Source organism: Nesoenas mayeri (genome assembly GCF_963082525.1).
Source record: "Nesoenas mayeri genome assembly, chromosome: 12".
NCBI classification, from domain to species: Eukaryota; Metazoa; Chordata; class Aves; order Columbiformes; family Columbidae; genus Nesoenas; species Nesoenas mayeri.
Window position 1 is genome coordinate 6558626 of NC_137547.1, and position 19326 is coordinate 6577951.

Below are 19326 nucleotides of genomic sequence, written 5' to 3' on the forward strand. Positions count from 1 at the left end.
CAGAAATCTATCAAGGGATCTGCAGTAATATTTGGAGATCATTTCTTTTACTGCTTTATCATTAAAGTTTTATGTACTCTTGCAATTGATAGAAGCAATAAAACACTTCTGAAAAATATACAAGAAGAAACGAAAAAGTAATATACACGAAATAAACCCTTCTCATCTTAAATTCCACTAGCTCTGCACCCACGGCATCATTTAACAGTTTGCTAGGTCTGGTGTACAGACTCCACTTCACTGGATCATGACAAAGTACTTAGATCTGAATACATTTCCTCTATTTATCCCAGTTGGAAAATCTAAATAGAGCTGCTTGAGTGAGAGTGAATATAACACTGCTTAGTTTACAAAAACTGTATCTTCCTGCTTCTCAAGAGTTTCTCTGAACATAAACCTGGAATGTTACATAAAATAAATAAAAATATTTCAGTAAGATACATTGCAGTTCAAGAAACAGTTATGGTTGTGATTATGTGTGGATAAAATTATCTGTTGAAATATTTTAGCACTGCACACGTGTCAAGTGACCTGAGCAGAAATCCTGACTGTGATGAAAAGGAAAGTTTGCTGTTTCTAAACCAATACTCCAAGTTCAAGTCTTTCTGCAGGATCCTTGTGCAACCCTCACAAAGACAATAGAAAGAAGATGCATCGTTTCAGTGGCATCTCTTTAATTTTGAGTTCTGTAGCAAACACCACGGCATCCAGCATGGGGGTAGTTAAATGGCTCATTTCATTTGACAAATGAGTCTCTTCAGGAAAGAGATTCGCGCTGGGCAAATGAGAAGGGAATCTGATCAGCAGGATCTTTATTTCCAGGTTAGAACACCCCAGAGAGAGCCCAGCTTAGTTCTTAGTTCCTAGGCTAAGTTCACAGCTAGTAAAGGCCCATCAACCCTTTTTTAACCCTGTGAATTGGATTTGATGTCATTAAAATACTATAAATATAGAACTCAGCTTGGCCCTTTTAAGGAGACATATGTCTTGATTCATTTTGTTTTTAGGAATATACTTGAGTGATAGTACAAGCTAAGCGCAGCACCATCAAATGACAAGCTTCTAGGCTAGTTAGGCAATCTTTGCCAGTAAGTATACACAGTTTAAAAGTAGTTCAACCAAATACTAAAACACAGTAGCCACAAGGTACAAATGACAGAATCAGCAAATTTTGTTGTTCTGGGAAGTCAAAAGATTTCCAGACACAGCAGGAAAAGCAGGAAAACTTACACAGGGCATTACCATAATTAAGTCAACTAATTGCATACACGTGAGCAGTGATGTTGTGTCAGCGATGTCATGATTTTGACAGATAGTACAGACAGAATGAATCACTTGTCAAGACTTTTTAAACACAACATGTTTGACAATGATCAGTGAATTCCCAGCATCAACAATCGGTAGCCTCGGTTACATTCAGGATTTTCTCATGCTCATTCCAATGCCAAGTCACTGATTGCAGCCAGTATCCCCACTCTCACATATAAATCAAGCGAAGGCCAATACGCACACACACAGAGGGAGCCCTCCACCCTGCCTTTGACATCAATTCTTACACATTCTGACTTTTTTTTTTTTTTAAACTAGAAGCCAGCTGTTGAAATCTGGACTCAATTCATCTAAAGTGTGAAAGATCATGTCAAGCGCCGGCAATGACTCACACCAGGAAGAAAGACACTTTGTGATTTCCCAACTATCTGATCGACTATGGTCTTAGGCAAACAACTGATGCTAGATATTGGATTATGTATTTTTGAAAGTGTGCCATAACAAAGTGTAGCTAGAAATTGAGCACACAGCTGAGTAAGGACATATGGAAAAGGTCTTTGTGCTCATTCTTCCTGGAAAACTCATAGCTGAAGAACACGGAAGAGAAAGTGACGATGCTTTTTCAGTGGAATCTCTTTGCATTTGGTAAAAAAAGCCTTCATGACATCCAGAAATAGGGCTTGTAAGTGCTTTTGATTTCTTTTCAAAAGCTGCTAAACGGGAAGAACATGAATCCATATGCAATAGAGCAGAAAAAGGAGAATTCATTTTTTGGCTACAGCTGCCAGGTCTGCCAGAGAAGGCTGGTGATGGGGCCATTAGGAGACCTGGGTGACTCGCCTTGTTCATCTCTGGTCTGCTGTGTCCAGCACAACCTGCACACGGGCTTTGTGCCCAGCCTTAGGTGGCTCCTTGTGCTCCCCTGTGCCTTTACTGCCATCTAGATCTTGAGAATGACAGCACCTCCCTTTATCACGGGGATGTCACAAACCCATTAAGGACAGCGATGCATTTGTTTGCGGGAGTACTTGAGTGAGAAGTCAGGGAGACTGAAAGCCCACACTGCCACTGCTGTCACTTACAGTGGCTTCGGAACCAGGGGTGACTTAGTGGCTTCGTCACTGGCGGAAAACCAGAACACAGTTGAAGGAAACAGAAACCTTAATTTCTGCACTAATACCAGGGCTCTGTGGAAAAGAGAAAGCGAGCAGAAAGAGTCCAAAATAAAGCTATCCTGCTGCACAAGGGGATGTGGGCTACATTTCTTCCATTTTCTATAGATAAAAATACAGAAAAGTTTGCCTGAGTCTAAACGTTACTGTTCACATCAAGGGACCATAGCCATACATAGGGTGACAGCCAACACAAGTATCTAGAAGAGACAGGACAGCACCACCTTCCTGGAGTTCAGTTTTTGTTGTGCCTCACTGAAAAATGTTCAGGTTCACTCAGTTCACAGCAGAACACCCGAACTCAGCGAGCGGGGGGCACTGCAACCACAGAATTCCCTGGTTTAAATTCACAACTAAGATAACTTGGCCTCTCCTCAGTCTTCAAGTGTTACTATTGTCCCCAAATAAAGCAGACATAAGAAACCAACAAAAACATCGGCATCAGAAAGCAGTAGTGAGGAGTTTACGAGTAAATAAAATAATCTTAACCCTGTGTAGCTACATGCTCTTGCATTTGTACTTTATTTACCTGTAACTCTTCATAATGTAGGAAAAAATATGGGCTTTGTCTAGTTGGAAGGTCTGGTTTATCTCTTCTCCTGACCCTTTAATTTGTCATATAGGCAGCATCCCCTCAGTGAGAATGTTTCTGGCACTCCAGTGCTGCAGTTAACTTAATAAGGAATGTAAGCACAGTTAGATAAATTAATTTCAAGGTCAAGCACACTGACAATGGAAAATGGATGCAAGTGGCAGGTAATAGCAGAAAATCCGCATGCATACTGATACACTGTTAAAGGCAGATGTTACTAGATAATTTAATCTCAAATGTAACTGATGTTTTCAGTTGGCCTTTTCCATTAAAAGAATTGTAGCAGATGCAAAAATCAAAGATTATTCAAAGAATTAAGATATGAAAAGCATGTTAGATCACTAAACTCCAATTAGTTAAATTAAATTGTATACCATTATCTACCTGTAGCTTTATTGGTAGCCAGCATTAGCACTCAGCTTGAGCAATAATAAAATTAGAGAATAACGCTTTAATTGAATTGCACTTAAAAGGATCACGCTGACAAATGTGATTGGATCTGGCTGTAATGCACACCTTTTCCAACGATCATTAAATCCAATGAAATGAAAGTCACAGGATCTTCACAGCTCTCTGAAATAATCTGTGAACCATGCTGTATCTCGCAGTTCCTAATCAATTTAGAGAAGCCTCATTAAGGCTCTGCAGCTAAAGAACACTTAAAAATCAAAACAAATTACAACATGTTATGGATAACTAGCTAATCATATCGATACAACAAGGATGTATTGTGTTGCAACAATTCATTTCCTTTGCAAGAAGCGTTTGCCACGGATGATTTAGGAATTGTTATTCATAACTGCGATCAGTCAGCCCTCATGTCAAGTTTTTTCATCTTTGCTCATAATAAACATTTCTTCTGCTGTGTCTTCACCTTATTCTACATCTAATACCGGACTCTATGATTGCATGCCTGTTAATTATTTGTGTGTCTATGTATACTTGTTTCTCTCCTTTGCTGTTTTTGCCTCTCTCTTAAGTATTCAGAAACAATGATGTGTGATTCTGGGAACAAATTAGACATTATCAGTTACCCATGTGAATATTTCTTGGCAATTTTTGTTCCCCATGAGTAAGTACTTTGTTGCTGGATTATTTAACAGCCAATAACTCACCCTCACTCTCTCCTACCTTCGGTGGCTGTTTCCTTTTTATATGGCAGCTAATACAAAATAGTGTACCTTGATGTAACACTTACACATAAGTAATTTGAGCTGGGTAATTTAGCAGATTAATGAGACCAGCAAACAGGCATTTAAAACTGAGGCATATCTGCGGCACTCATTCTTGATCTACTTAGTCAACACGGACTTGGCCAGTCGCCCTTCCCAGTGGACTCTTCCCAATCACATGATAAATCATTCTTACTCAAATATTTCTTTTTAAAGATTCTCCCTCAGTCTTCACTGATAAAAATCCCCGGCATCAGAGCGTATGGAACCAGATACAAGCTCCCTTCCTCCAGCACGGACACTATATTTAGCCACTTAGTCTTGGCTGTTGATTAATGTTCCTTTAGCTCTGAGCCTTTGAGGAATTGCTATAGTGTGACTTCTGCTCTCAACAAAGCATAAAATTGGATATAACACTAAAGAGCCACTGTATAATACCATTCTGTTTTCTGTCCGGTGGACTGATTTGCATGGACCACTCCAGACTGACATGGGAACATAGTTTAAAATGCAATAGTACATTAAGATAGAATATGATACTGATGTTAAATGCAATTTATAAAGCAGAGGTTAAGCTATCTGAAGAAATATGGCTTTAATAAATACATGCTGTTTCTTCTGTTCTCCTTCTGCATGAAAAGCAGAGCAGGATTCCAGAAAACATATGGATTTCTACATACTATTTAAAACAGTTTTTAATACTTGCTCAAGGTATACAAAGTGGCTATTGCACGTGGAACATACTGCTCAGCAACAGCAATAGGGAGTCCATAAACATTTGAGAGGGGGTTAGAGATTTAAACGTAAAGATAACAGATCCAATAAGCAACCAGAGGTTTAACACCAATTAAAGTTAATATTATTGGCACCATGGTAGTACCTAGAAATCCAGTCATGCCAGAACCTTTTTTTACACAGCAGAAAACAGAAACAAAAGACAACCCAAGTATCTTCAGATGTTCTTCTCCAGGAGAAGCCTCCAACCTCATCCTCTAGTGAAATGTTGAAGGGTTAATGTTGTGAAAATAAATGTCTGTTTGTAAACACCTGAATTCTAAAGAAATACAACCATCCACCGGGACAATAATAGCTACTTCAGACTGGGAGAAAACTGAAGCTCAGGAGTGCAAGGGAAGAAAACCCAACTGAGCATCCTGCTCCATGTTGCTATATGAAGCACTCTTTACATAACCCAGCAATTAATTAGGAACAACACACATTTATGGTTCCCCTCAAGGCAATGAAAAATAACTAATGTACATGTGCAATAACTTTCCTTTTAGCAAGAAACTTCATCAGGCTATTTCTGTTTTGAACCAAAACACATTTGGACCCAGGAACAAATGCATTTGAATATGTTTATAAACAGGAATTCTGACAACATTTTTAATCCTGTATTAGAGAGTGAATGATGAGTGGGCTTGCCAGAAAATATATTAAGAAAAAAGCAGATGGGCCCCTGGGATTTTCTGTCATCCCAGTCCCTGTCATCACAACACGGTGCCTTGTGGGCACCTCCCCGGGGCCTTCGCTGCCTGAGGCTGGTGACAGTGACTTGGGGCTGCTCGGGAGCCCGGAGCCACAGGAGCATGGGGGGCAGCTGAGAGGCCACATAACACCTCCCTCCAAAGGAGGATGGCACCTACCCAAGGCTTTCCTGTCCTTTTCAGGTGTTTACGCCCCACAGAATTAGCAGCTGTTCAGCAGATGAAGCTGCTATTCCTGACTCAGGCAGAATCCAGCAGATGCACATGGTGACTCTTCACATGTCCAATTTTGGTTCAGGAAAGGCTGAGTTATGATGTTTGCTAGTCCTTGACTGCTATACAATGCCAGTTCTAAGCATGAAGTCTAAATATAAATGAAAACTTAGGCAACGGCTATTGCCAAACACAAATTTTCAGAATTCAAAAAAAAAGAAAGGTATTTGACATTTATTTCTGCATTCTCACCGATTTCTTCCATAAAAGCCTGTAGCATTCACCCTAACCATAATCTGAAACCTCTCTCTGCAGCCACAAGGTCTAAGAACTTCATTTTACGGATGGAAAGAGAGACTATCACTTTTTCACGTATTTCCACAAATAAAAGTACCACAGAAACCACCAAATATTCACAGATTCTGGATAAGATGACTGCAGCTGGTGATGTTGAAAAGTTAGAGTTGCAATATAAGCTGGGCCTTGGCCCTGGGCTTTCCTCTGCCTGACCTTGAGAGTTTATGTCTTGGGAAAATCAGACTAATACAAGTCATGCACCTCAGGAGATGGGCTGTGTGCTCTTCACACTCCCCAGCACAGGACATGGACAGTACCAGATGTCATTTTAAGCTCAAATCCATTTGTAACACCCATAGCTTAGTACAGAACTGCTCTGAACTGTTCACAGCTTTTCTGTGGAAAAAACCTTCCCTGTGAAAGGGTTAAAAATGTGTGCCCCTGAAATATAATCATATACATTTTTCACTTTCCATAATTTCCTTCTGTCTCTCTCCCAACTCATTTTCAACTGACTCCATCTCATATCCATTCTCAGCACCCAATCACTATCCCTCTGAAGCTACTTTGCTGCTTAAATGTTGCTGGAATAATGTTAACAAGATTGTTATTATTATCAGATTACAGTTCACATGGGACTCAAAATTGCATGAAGGGTCTGATCCTGCCACCCTTGACATCAATTGTGGTTGCATTCAATGAAACCAAAAAAGGTCTCACTCTTAGCAAGCCGTAACTCCAGCTCTAGTGACCATTTATTATTCATAAGCACAGCCTGGGACAGACTGATAAATGACCCCTAACCATCCCACTCAATTTCAAATGGGGAAAGAACCAGAATGGACTGATTAATGGCTCCAGCAATCTCAGGTCTTGCTAACCTTACCTTTACAGGGAGAGGGAGGTGCCTGATGGGTATAATATTTATATAACAAAGCAATTATTCCTGTAATATGGATTGTTTCAGGACTCATTCACTCCAGTTCAATGCAATGGGGCTGTGGAAGACATTATCTGACACAGCCTGTAAAACTGATAGATGGAGGTTTGTACTGTCAGGTTTGCTGACAAAATGCAAGTAGAGATGATCCGAACGACAAACCCTGCACCAGTCAGGGAACAGGGGATTGGGCACAGAAGGATTTCACATTCTTTTGACTCAAGTGGGGGTGGTATTAAAGCAGCAAGAAATGGTGAGATTGCTGGCCAGAGTGTGAGAACACCTGCGTGAAGCTGACACAGAGGTGAGTAGCCTCAAGTAACTGGATCATCCATCCCTTAGCCAACAGAAGCCTGATGCAGAGGGTGTGTGTCTGTCTGGGTAGCCATGAAATGTCCTCAATGAGGTAGAAGGAATCCCATAAAGCCACAAAATTACTGTTGAGAGGGCACAACTCAAAAAGATGTGAATGCAGATGTCAATGACTGTAAGAAGCCTTCAGGGACTTAAATAGGCTGCAAAAATGAGATTACCCAATTCAGTAAAAGAAGGGGAAAGCAAAGAGAAAGAAGCTCTGCTCTGTAGAGGACAGCAAAGCACTGCTGTTGGGAGTACACAAGGAGGAAAGAGAGCACTGAATGAAAAGTAGGAGCTGAAACACCCCATCAGATGCTTGGCTGCAGGAGAAAAACCATTATAATTTAGCAGTATCTGGGTAGCGATACGGGGCAGCGTCAGCTTTAGCACAGGTGACGCCATGTCCCAGCACAGCGTGATGCCTCCATCCTGTCTCTCCCCACTGGCTGGGGTGGGTGTCTGCAGGGAGGGGACAGCCAGCCCTCTCCAAACTCCCCTACTCATTTTTTCTGTATTACCCGAAAAGCTTTCATCTGGCTCTGAAATGGGGAAGGTGGTGCCTTCTCCCACAGGATGTTCTCTCCATGGGGAGGGGGGCACGGCCGATCCAGCTGAATATGGTATTTGTGCCCTGGCTCCCCAAGAGCCACCCTCCCATGCTCGTTCCCATCCTTCACACCACTCAGGCAATGAAAGCGAAGCAGATAACAGCAGTGACCTACTTCCAGCCTCCTTCCACAAGGAAGCTGTCTCATCAAAAGCTCTCCATGAGCCCAGTTCAGCCTCGGAAGTCCAAACAAGGCAGAAATGTCAGATGTCAAAACAGCAGGTGGGTTGCTCTGAACGTCTGCGAGTGGTCGACAGGTACCTGGGTGAACTGGGCCCATTAAGAGATGTAGGAAACGGGACACTAATTTCACAGGCTGTCTCAGGAAATCCTGCAAGAAGAAATTGCTTCTCCTGCTGCAAGCAGAGCCCCATGGACACAAAGAGCACTTCACCCTCCAGGAGCTCCATGCTCAACTAAGATCTAACACCACAGAAGTTGCAGCAAAGCAAGCAGGTCATTTAAGAATTGCAGCAAACCTGGTCAAAATTAATAGACCTGGATTTATGGCAGAGAGAATCGGTGACAGTAAACCAAAGAGAAAAGGTAGAATAATAAAAACAGAACATAAAAAAAAGTGTTTTTAAGTGATCTCAGCTGTCACAACTAACACACAGCAGCTGTTACAAGTTGCAAACTGAAAGTCTTGGGTAAAGGAACAACTTGACCAGTTCTATTGAATTATGAACAAGGCTGCACCCAAGATGTGTGCCAGTAGATGGTGTGTTTATTTTAACCTGATAGTTACCTGAACATAACTAGAGCTTCCTTTAGCACTGCTGCTTTGAGCCCATATTGCTTGTTGAACATGCTTCAATTTTACTCTCTGAAGTTCTCCCTCCTCCTGTCTGTCCCCCTGTGAAATGTCACAGACGATCACTCTAACCACCACGATACAAAGGTTTACATCATTCAGCGTAATGTGCTATCCATATTTGCACTTCAAAGCATTGTGCTCTTGCAGTTAAATAATCCCGTGCCATCTTTTATAAGACAAGCAATAGAAATACCAGGATCTTTCCTCATATGCTGGCACAACACATCAGCTCCAGGGTTACCTCTGCTGTTTTATCCAGGTTCTGATTTACCTTAACAAATGTCTGTGCCCCTCAGACCAAGCGAAAGCAGCTGGAAGCCTATGGATTTTAGCGTCCTCTTGACATGCAGCACTGTTTCAGACACATCTTGGCTCAGGCTCCAGTTCTTGCTTGTTTTTACAGTAGATTTCAAGAATTTGTGCAACATCATTTCATTTGCTTTTATCTTACGATAGCTTGTTCAGCCCCTTTCACAATGAGAGTCTGACACTTTTGTAGCTCAACGTGGCTGCATCTTTTCTTTTTTTTTTTTAAAGTAGGCCATGTGAAACACAAATGCATGGCATCAACACATCCAGAAGGCTTGGTGCATCTCAGTTCATCTGCTTGGCACTTGGTACCACTGCTCTTCATGCTGCTCAGCCACTACATCCCCTGGGTGCCCCCAGCTCACCCAGCGCTTCTTCTAAGAGAGATGGAGGGAAAAGGACCAGCAATTTATGGGAACATAGAGGAGCCAAGAACCAAGAACTCTACCTCTCCTCATCCACAACTGCTGTGTGGCACAACCTCACCCATCTCTCACCTGACAGCCACAGTAGGTCTGAAACATTTCTCCTGACAGACAAGGTACCAAATGATGGAGCTACTGACAATATATCTGCTTTCTTCTCCTCTACCTGAAAAGAACAGACTGCTTACTTCTTTAAATCAAGCAGCAGCAGCATGACTGATGCACATCTTAAAGCCCAGCCTTCAAAGTTGATTGGCAACCCATGAGAAAAGAATGTATGTGATTAATTCTGTAAGATAGTTCACCAGCTGATCGCATAAAATGCCCAAGAAGCAGCAGCACAAAACTTGAAAGCCAAGGAACATGTTCCTGCAACGCACGTTCAGAACTTCAGAACACACACACTTGTTGGACTTAAAGGACCAACAACAAAATTATAAGCCAGAACACTGAACTACTTGACTCACAAACAATTAAAGCATTCTTTCAGCACAAATTATTTTTTTAGGGTTATTTTGCTCAAGCAGTACATAGAACAGTCAATATGCTCACAAGACACGTATCAAACTCTTAAATTTATTTTTCTATATATAGTAATTCCCATCTTTACTGTTTTGAGTGGGAAGAGAAGGTGTCCATGGATGAAAAACCCCTCTCTTATTTCAGATCTACCTCTGCTCCTCCAGCCCTTTTGCAAAAGAATTACAATTGCACTCATATATTTCAAGGCTGGTGTCATTCAGCTTCTGAATCAATTCAGCAAGTCCTATATTTGACATGCATTAAGTCCGTTGGGAATTTGTAGCTAACTGATCATACTCTCAAATGGAACAGTGCTCAAGATTTTGTACTAACAGCAACACAACCTCTCCTTTGCTCCTAAATGCACAAAACTATTTTTCCCAACATGGTGTCCAACACAATTCTTATACTTCAACTCTCTTAGTACCTGAAAGTCAAGACAGACTCTGAGTTGCACTCAATTTTCTAGTTCCCTTCACAGTATTAGGGTTTCACCTTCACCTGAAATGCGTGAAGTAAACAACTCTAAGGCTGCTCAATGGAGTAACAGTTCCAATATGTGTGCAGATGTGGGATCGCGCTGCCCGTGTGGTGTCTTTATCTCACAGCTGGTTTCAGTCCCAAAAGCAGCAAGACTGGAAGGAGGTTGTTCACATCTGGTTACAAAAAGATCTTATAAACATGCCTGATGTGACTCAGGGTTAAAAGGGTATCTAGCCTGCATCTTGGAGTCTTCTTCAAGTAGTTTTCTCATTCTGTTTACTCTCAAGTAACATTTTTCAACCAGGTGTAGCAATAAGTAGAATACAATAGCCTCAAGATCCAGCCCCTAATGCCCGGTTAGCGCACACTGACACCCAACTGCAATTATTTTCCTTTCCTCACTTGAGATACAAACTGTCCTGTCTGCCAAGAACAGCCCAGCACAGTTATGCCTGTCTTTGCTTGATGCGGAATGATTTTCCACTGCAGATTCATTATGTCATTGACTTCAGTCACGGGAATATTAACATTTTCACACATGTGGGAACTCATCTTGTGAATGCAAAGCTCATTTATTACAGAGATTTCTTCAGAGGCTGTAGTACGCTCATTTTATAATGAGGTTTATAATAAGGACAGATTCTGAACTGGTGAAAGCATGCAAATTTACCTGAAATCTGAGGTTTACAGCCAAGACTGTTTATTGCTGGTAATTAGTGGGGTTTTTTCCTTTTTCTTTTTGCCTCTTTTTTTTTAATGGTGTCTTGAGTAATTTAAAATATAACATAATAAGAGAAGCTTGGGGACTTTGTAGCAGAGTGGCTTTTGATTGCTTACTCTGAACTCATTAATGACTCCAATAAGACTGAGCAATTTAAAGAGAAGGGGCATCTCCAAATCCACACTGCAAGATGTATTAACACCTTTGAATGACACTTGGACTATTGCACTAAAATCTGAGGAAAGAATCGACTGCACTCTCCTTGTATAACAGAAGAGAACATCATTTAGATACAAATGTTAACTCAATAATGCTATGCAGTTGTTGCAGCAACATAATTAGAACACATTTTGATTTTGAAACATAATATTAGTATGCTTAGAAAACACAAAACATTCATGTTTATGAAATGCTCACCCAGTTAATGCTGCAGTAATTTTGAGCACAGAAACATGCAAGGCGTTTTGGTCAGATATTCACAAATCTGTGCAACGACAGAAAATGAAATCAGATGCGGTTTTGAACACATATTTGTAAATTCTTTTCCTGAAAACATCAACAACTCATTATCTGGGTCAGTAGAAGAGGGACCTACATTTTTATTAAGGACTTTAATAACACAGCAGCTCCTTTCACAGATGTCATAGCTATAGTTGGTATTAATATAAATAATAATAAAAAAGAACTCTCATTTTATTGAATTAGTAAGAGATGGTCTCCCTGGTGGTCAAAAAGAGAAAGCCCAGTAAAACGCTACTTTAGAGTTTCCTGGAAATGTGATGAATTTAAAGTTTCAAATAAAGCAAACGTACCAATTCAAATAAATGGATCTTTTTCACCACGTGAAAGTAGATATTAAAGATATAATTCTCTTGAGTTTTATACCTACCCTGTCATTGATATGACTGCGCAGAAGTGTTATAATTTGGCTTAACCCTTCTACATGAAAAATCAAACCCTATGTATATTTGAGTATCCTTCTTAGTTAAGCTTATTTTAAACACTGTGATCTCACTCTTACTTGCAAGAACAAAGCATTTGATTGCACCTTTTCACTTCCATTTTAAAGCCATGGGGCCAGCTGTGCCTGTTCCCCAAAGCAACCGTGTCCTCCTGGGCACGGATTGGGAATGAAGTTGAGCACCCAGGGAAGAAAAGGTGAGCTGCTCCAAACTGCTCTCACCCGCACCACACAACACCCATGTCCTCCTGCTGATAAATACATAGAAGTGGCAGGAAGAAATCACAGCCGAAAAACCAGCATGTAGCAAGATCATGTGGACAGGTTGTGACTGCCCAGTGGGTTACGCTGTGCAGCAAGTGAGGAGTAAACTACCCCGTACCTACACAAGCAAGGTAAGAGTGTGCATTTCTATTTCACATACACGTGAGTTATGGGGAAGGGAAGGGGGATAAAGGCCTTTTAAGTTTAAAGTAAATACAAGTACCAACAGCAACAAGAAATATTGTTGGCCCCATCATTGTAGAATAAATATTTAACATGTGAAACGCATCCAACCCAATGACTGGGAAGTTAAACACCCAAAATTCCTAATCTCTCCAGAGACACCCTCACTATTTTCAAGTAAATCTCATGATTTCTGAATGTCTGAAATGTACATGACTGAAGTGGAAATAGGAAAAAGGACCCTCTAGGTGCCACTATGGATCTTCATGCTCTTGAAAACATAATAAAGGAAAAGCTGATCTAAAGTTTATGTGTCAAGCACGGGTAATGTGGCAAAACTGCATGCCGAAGGGTTAATTTGTTCTTGAAAATCATGTGTCCATCATCTCTCTGTACACCCAGTGAATGAAATCCAACCCCACTGAGTCCAGGGATCTATGCACAAAGGTCATATTTTCTCATAAACTCCGGCAGACGAGCAGACACATCTGCAGAGGGCTCTGCCCGTGAGTAACGCACTTTCTAAGCCTGCAGCCCAGATCCACAGATTAGGGGATAAATGATGCCCAGTCAGAATATCCAACCTCTACCGAAAAAGCCCGATTTCTTTTTTTTCTTTCTCCAGACAGTCAGCAACATGTGATCAACATATTATCCAGAGTCAGACTGGTTTGCAGGCATGGGCTGATACAAGTACAGGTACCGATGGGCTGCCCACGTGTTCCCTGCCATACCCGGGTGCCTCTGTCCCCATTGCAAGGGACTCGTACACACACACACCATATCGTCCACATGCCCCGCAAGTCCAGCTCTGAGCTGGACCGGGGCATGCACAAGGTGCTGCACCCCAGATAAGAGCCCTTCTGCAAACAGCTGCAGCAGGAACCAGCTGTATCGGTGTTACCAGGGACTTTCCATTATCTGAAGTGTTCCAGCTCCGCTTTACCTCATGAAACAAAGCTGGCTGTGTTGCTAACCCTGAGCACTGAAAAAACAGAAAGCAGGAGTCGCACACATAAATCACACCTAAATGCCTTCTGGGTTCTGAGCCTTTAAAGTTCACATTTTCAGGCTCTTCTCCATAACCATAAGAACTAAAACCTCTCTTTTTACATGAAAATTGAGATACTTTCCTCACCACTGGAATCCACAAGCTAGAACTTCAAGCAAATAATGCAAGACGGGAGATGAACTCTGGAATGCTGATGACACAGTGGTGATTGTGCACTGGTTTCTGGTAGTCTGTGGGTAAGTCCAAGTGTGAAACCCTGTGATGTCCTTCAGGGAGCAGACCTGAGGTCCCCTTTGTGTGCACCACCAAAAGTACAACAGTCTGAACTTTGTCAGGCATTGGAACAGGCTGCCCAGGGCAGCAGTGGTGTCACCATCCCTGGAGGGGTTTAAAAGGCTTTTAGACAAGGTTCCTGGGGACATGGTTTAGTGCTAGAGTTAGGTTATGGTTGGACTCTGATCCTGAGGGTCTCTTCCAGCTGAAACAATTCTATGATTCTATGACACCCAGCACTAGCCTGGAGGGTCTAGTCTGGAAGTCAGCCAAGCTTTGACACAGATCCCTCTGTGAAGCATATCACGGTTATTTTGTCCGCCCTACACTCATCTTGTTCTCATGCGACTGAGCAAAACCTCCCACTACACCAATTTTCAAATGGTTCTGTAATGGGAGCCTGTAATTTATCAAAAGGTCCAATCAGGAACTCCTCTTTGTTGTCCTGTGAAATCATCCCTTTACAAAGTCAAGAAACATATCCCACAATGTATTAGGCTCTAACACTTGTAAGCAAATGGTCACCTTTTGGATATGCATCTGGGTCATTATATAAACAAAGCACAAGCACCACAATAGGGCCAAAGCCTTATTGTCTATGAGATGCTTTTAGGCAAATATTTCAGCTGCAGATGGTAAATACAGCTTCAAAGCATAACGATATCTAACTGCAAAATAGCTGAGTCAGGTGCATTTACTGAAGTGTGGGGAGCCAAACACTAATTACAGTGCGGTTGCACCAAGATTAGCATTACATCTGACATATTTTAAAGGTAGGCTTCAACCAGTGCCAAATGAATTCGATGAACCTCCATGAGCTTCATCCATAGGCATTTTATTGTGGCTAAAGAAGAAAGCTGCAATAGATACAGAGCGCGTTAGAAGATCTGCTTCTCATTTCTGAGAATCAGCACCAAGTCTTCCTGGAGCTCTACGTGGCTGAAAAGTTTAGTCACTCACAGGTGTTTTGCTGCCATCTGTCAACAGCTGATTATTGCAAACGTGTTTACTCAGAGTAGCGCTGTGAGAGAAAACTTGCTATCTTTGCTCAATCTCTTTATACAGCTCCTGAGCATCTTCCCCCAGAACCAAACCGCCCCGGGGCTTTGGGAAATTGCAATCCACATCCCTAGATGAGTTTCACAGCTGGCCCCTACTTCTATGAAGTTCCCGAACTTCAATTCTGGCTCAGAGTCCTGAATTTGGAGACTTAATTACAGCAGTGTCATTCAGAGGAAAATCTTCACAGGCTGGGGTATTGCCATTACTTGCCAGATGCATCCACACCCTGGTACTGATTACATGCGTTACTGACCTCAGCTGAACCATGAGAACAATCAGGCTAGCCCTGGTCAGGAATCTTTCTGACAAAACCTGGTTTCGCTAGAAGAGGCAGACGAGAATCTAACGCGTTTCACGGACACTTTGCTGCACATGCTGAGCTCCAGACACGTCGCCAGCAGCTCCGGCTGTGCCGGCCCGGCAGGACCATCCCTGCCCCAGCCCGGCAGATCTCAGTGGACAACTGAGGAGCCCGGCTGTCCAAGGTCCATCAGCCTGCAGAAGAAGCCAGGCCCGGCCCAATATGGAAGGTAATTTCTGCCTGATTTGCAAGAGAACTTCAGCACGTACCAAAGGGAGAATACATGAGCAGGTCCGGAGTCAAAGGGTTTGCAGCAGAACGCGCGTCTCTACGTGGGCTCCTGCTGCCACACATGGAGTTGGACATAAAGTGTTTTTACTTACACTTGTAGACAGAGAACACTTGAAAAATCTTCCCCCAGCAGATTGTTGTCCTAGCCAGAAAGATGCAGCCTGCTGTGTCTGACCATCACCACTGGATTTTTCTAATGCGAGCAGGATTTTATTGAATATGTATTTTCTAAGTTTCTATTTATAAATATTTATAAATACAAATTGTTGCACAGGAGCACCTCTGACTACTAATAACGTGTTTTTATCTGTAACCTTCAAAGAAGGCGTTCAGCCTTTTCCTCCTAAGTACAGGCACCACAGGGCTTGTTTCAATCTGATTATGTCTCTTTAGGCAGAGAACCTCTAATCTTGCTCAACAAGCATTTTGCAGAGTGAATGGGGTGATATGCCGGCCACCAGTACTGTAAGAAGATACACACGCTAAACCTAAAAGTTTCCAGGCTTTTGGTCTCTCTGCCTCCCTGAATCAACTTCCTCACCAATAGCATTAGAGTAAGTTAGCCATAAAGGAACAAAAAGCAAGAAAATGCTTGACATCAAATTGTCCCAGCTTTAGAAACCATGGTTCAGCATCGCTGCACCTTCCCATCCAGCACTATCCCATTAGGAATATTTTCATTTGATTAGACTGATCCATTGGCTCCTAGTCCATATTGCTTAACCCTCAAACCATTATGCCCTACTGAAAATAATTGGTAATGACAGTTTCGGGTTTAATATTTAATACAGTGGTTAAATGGAGTTCTACTGTTTGTGGTTATAGTTTCCATTGACTAACAAGCAAGTCAAGAGCAAAATGCAATTTTTCTTCAGCTGTTACATTAGCAGAGAGCTAAACACCATGCTGCTCATAATAGCCTTAAACAGTTTCAGAGAAATAGCTCCCAAAGCCAAGTCAAATATTACACTGATTTGTGGTTTACTTGTTTTCCTTTTTGTTACTGGAGGACTGTCTTTTCAGTAGCTTTAAGGAATGCTGCAAGGTGGATGGATTGACTGAAAGGCATTTCTTTGCATGTCAGGCCAACAACCAGACACCCCTTCCCATGGCGCCCTGTACTTGGGCTCCTCGAGCTGGTGCAGCTGCAGGACAGGACGCAGAGTCCCCGACACCGCTGCCTGTCCCACCGCAACAATCCTGCCCTCAGCGGCACCAGCACCACGCCAGTCAGAAACACCTGCAAGGAAAAGGACATGGGAGCTTCCCCTAATGCAAAGTTTCCATACGCTGACATCTTGAGGAGAAGCCTTCTGCATGTCGGTCCCTTCTCTGCACAACAGAAGGAGAAGGTTGCGGAAGAGCTGGGCTGGAGCGACTGTGAGGTATCTTAAAGTAATGACAAACATATGGAGGTTTGTCCTGCAAGGGCTCACCCACCTGTACAAATTTTGGGTCAGGTTACCTGGTGTCTCGCCAGTAGCTTCAAAAGAGCTTTATTTATTTACTCTAGCCAAGAATTTGGCGCTTTATTTTTTAATCTGCCCACATCTTTCACCTCCTCCTGTAGTGCTTGTTCTCCCAGGGCTTTTTTTTGGCATTAACACTCCCAGTTCTGGATGATTATTACATTAACAGGGATTCCAGCCGAGGGTGGGGCTCACTCCCAGCAAGTTAGTCAGTGTGGGTCTGCACTCCCCCATGGCTTGGTTCCCACCAGTATCTGAGCTTGTACATACCGCAACCGCTGCTGTGATTTACTGGAAAGAGACCCCTCATGTGTCATTCATAACCTGAGCGGATGAGACAGAAATGACACCCAAGAACCTGAATTACAGAAAGAAAACTGACACTCGCTAAGCACGTCCTGTGTTTTACCAGTGCCAGATGCTGCTTCTGCAAACCTTTCTTGCTTGCTCCTACAAGCTGAGCTTTTCTGTATTACTCTGAATGAAGAAGACTCTAGAGACTCCAGATACAATCTGAAACACACTCCAAGGACCAGATCCTTCAAAGCGTTGAGTACCTCCCCAGACAGGCTAATGATCTGTCTCTATAATTTTCTTTGGGACCTATAAAGCACTCAGCCTCAGAATGAGTTCTTACAAAAGGACTTGCCAGGACCAAAAATTAGTATTGGAATTTAGTTTTACAAATTCTTCACCACACTGAGACAGAGATGATTTGAGAAGGCCCACAGCAACATCCATCCTTTGAGAGACGAGGCTCCTAATTCCACAGCTCACGCTTGAACTGAAACTCAGATATATTGAGAAGTAACTCACAACACTTAAAATGCAACTGTCCCTTATTTAACATCTACTATAAAAGTACATTCAAATGAACCTTCTGAACCAGATGGTCAAGCAAGGTTAGCTTCACAGATCTTAAGGTGGGAGAGGAAAGTGATTTTTCTATTGTTGAAATTTCTGAGGCCGCACATTATAACAGAAAGATCAATTTACCAAAAAGGGAAATAAGATTGCTGGGTGGACCCGATGCTTAAAATGGACTCAGCATTGTTTTTGAACTTATTTAGAAGCATGATGGAGAAACACAGCTTTGTTTCCATTTATAAGTGTCCAAAATGACAACCTGAATTTAGGACTTGACAAATGCCAGGCTGACCTAATTGGTAACAGAAGGACCATATTCTTAGCTGAAACGTAGGTACGCAATGGGCAGCAGTCGGGCAACCTGCCCCAGCCAACTGCAAAGCTGTCTGAAGGAAAGCAAGATGGAGAAATGCTTTATTAGGTCCTTTTGGTGTTAATTTGGGGCATGATTATCACATATATACCTGTACCTAATCAGTGGTGTCCACAGACTCACATTAAGGTAACATTTTGGGTTTACATTGCCCTGATGTCAAACACTGAGTAGCTCTACCTAGAGTTCTCAAGAAGGAAAATAAGGGACATTTGAGACTATTCCTTCAATATCAAGCATACTTATTGTAGATTGAGATAGACGAATAGATTTCTCCTAGTTGGACACAGAGCTGTCTAATTCCATTGCAGGGGCTGAAAAGGAAAACGGAATGCTACCAACAATTCTCTTTCAGAAGAGTTCAGACAGCAGCTGCAGTTGCTCTCCTGCATTTTGCAGAAAACCAAGTTTTCCCAGTGCCAATTCCCCTGGGGTGTGTGTCACCCCCAAGGGACGCACTGAGGGGCCAAGGCTGCTCTCCCCTAGACCAGCTGCCTGGGATTCGGGCCTTTGGGACAAGTCCTGCTCCTGCTGCTCCGTTTGCTCTCAGCACCTGCCATAACGCCAGCGCTTCCACCTCCCGCAGCACGGCAGCAGCATGGAGAACGGCTCCTCCCCAGCCAGCCCCACTTGCTCCATGTTTGCTGAAGAGCTTCTGAAACTGGGATGCAGTTAGTGACTTGATGCTTAAGAATTCCCCCAACACAAAGCCATGTAAAATATATCCAGTCAGGAACTGAAAACATTACAAAGTATAAATTATTATATCTTTCATTTTTACCTATTCACGCAGGGAAATGCACCTTGTGCACCATACAAATCCAATTTAAGCTCTGAGAATAGGCTCTAAGTAGGACTTAAGTAGTACTGAGGCCGTTAGGCTGACC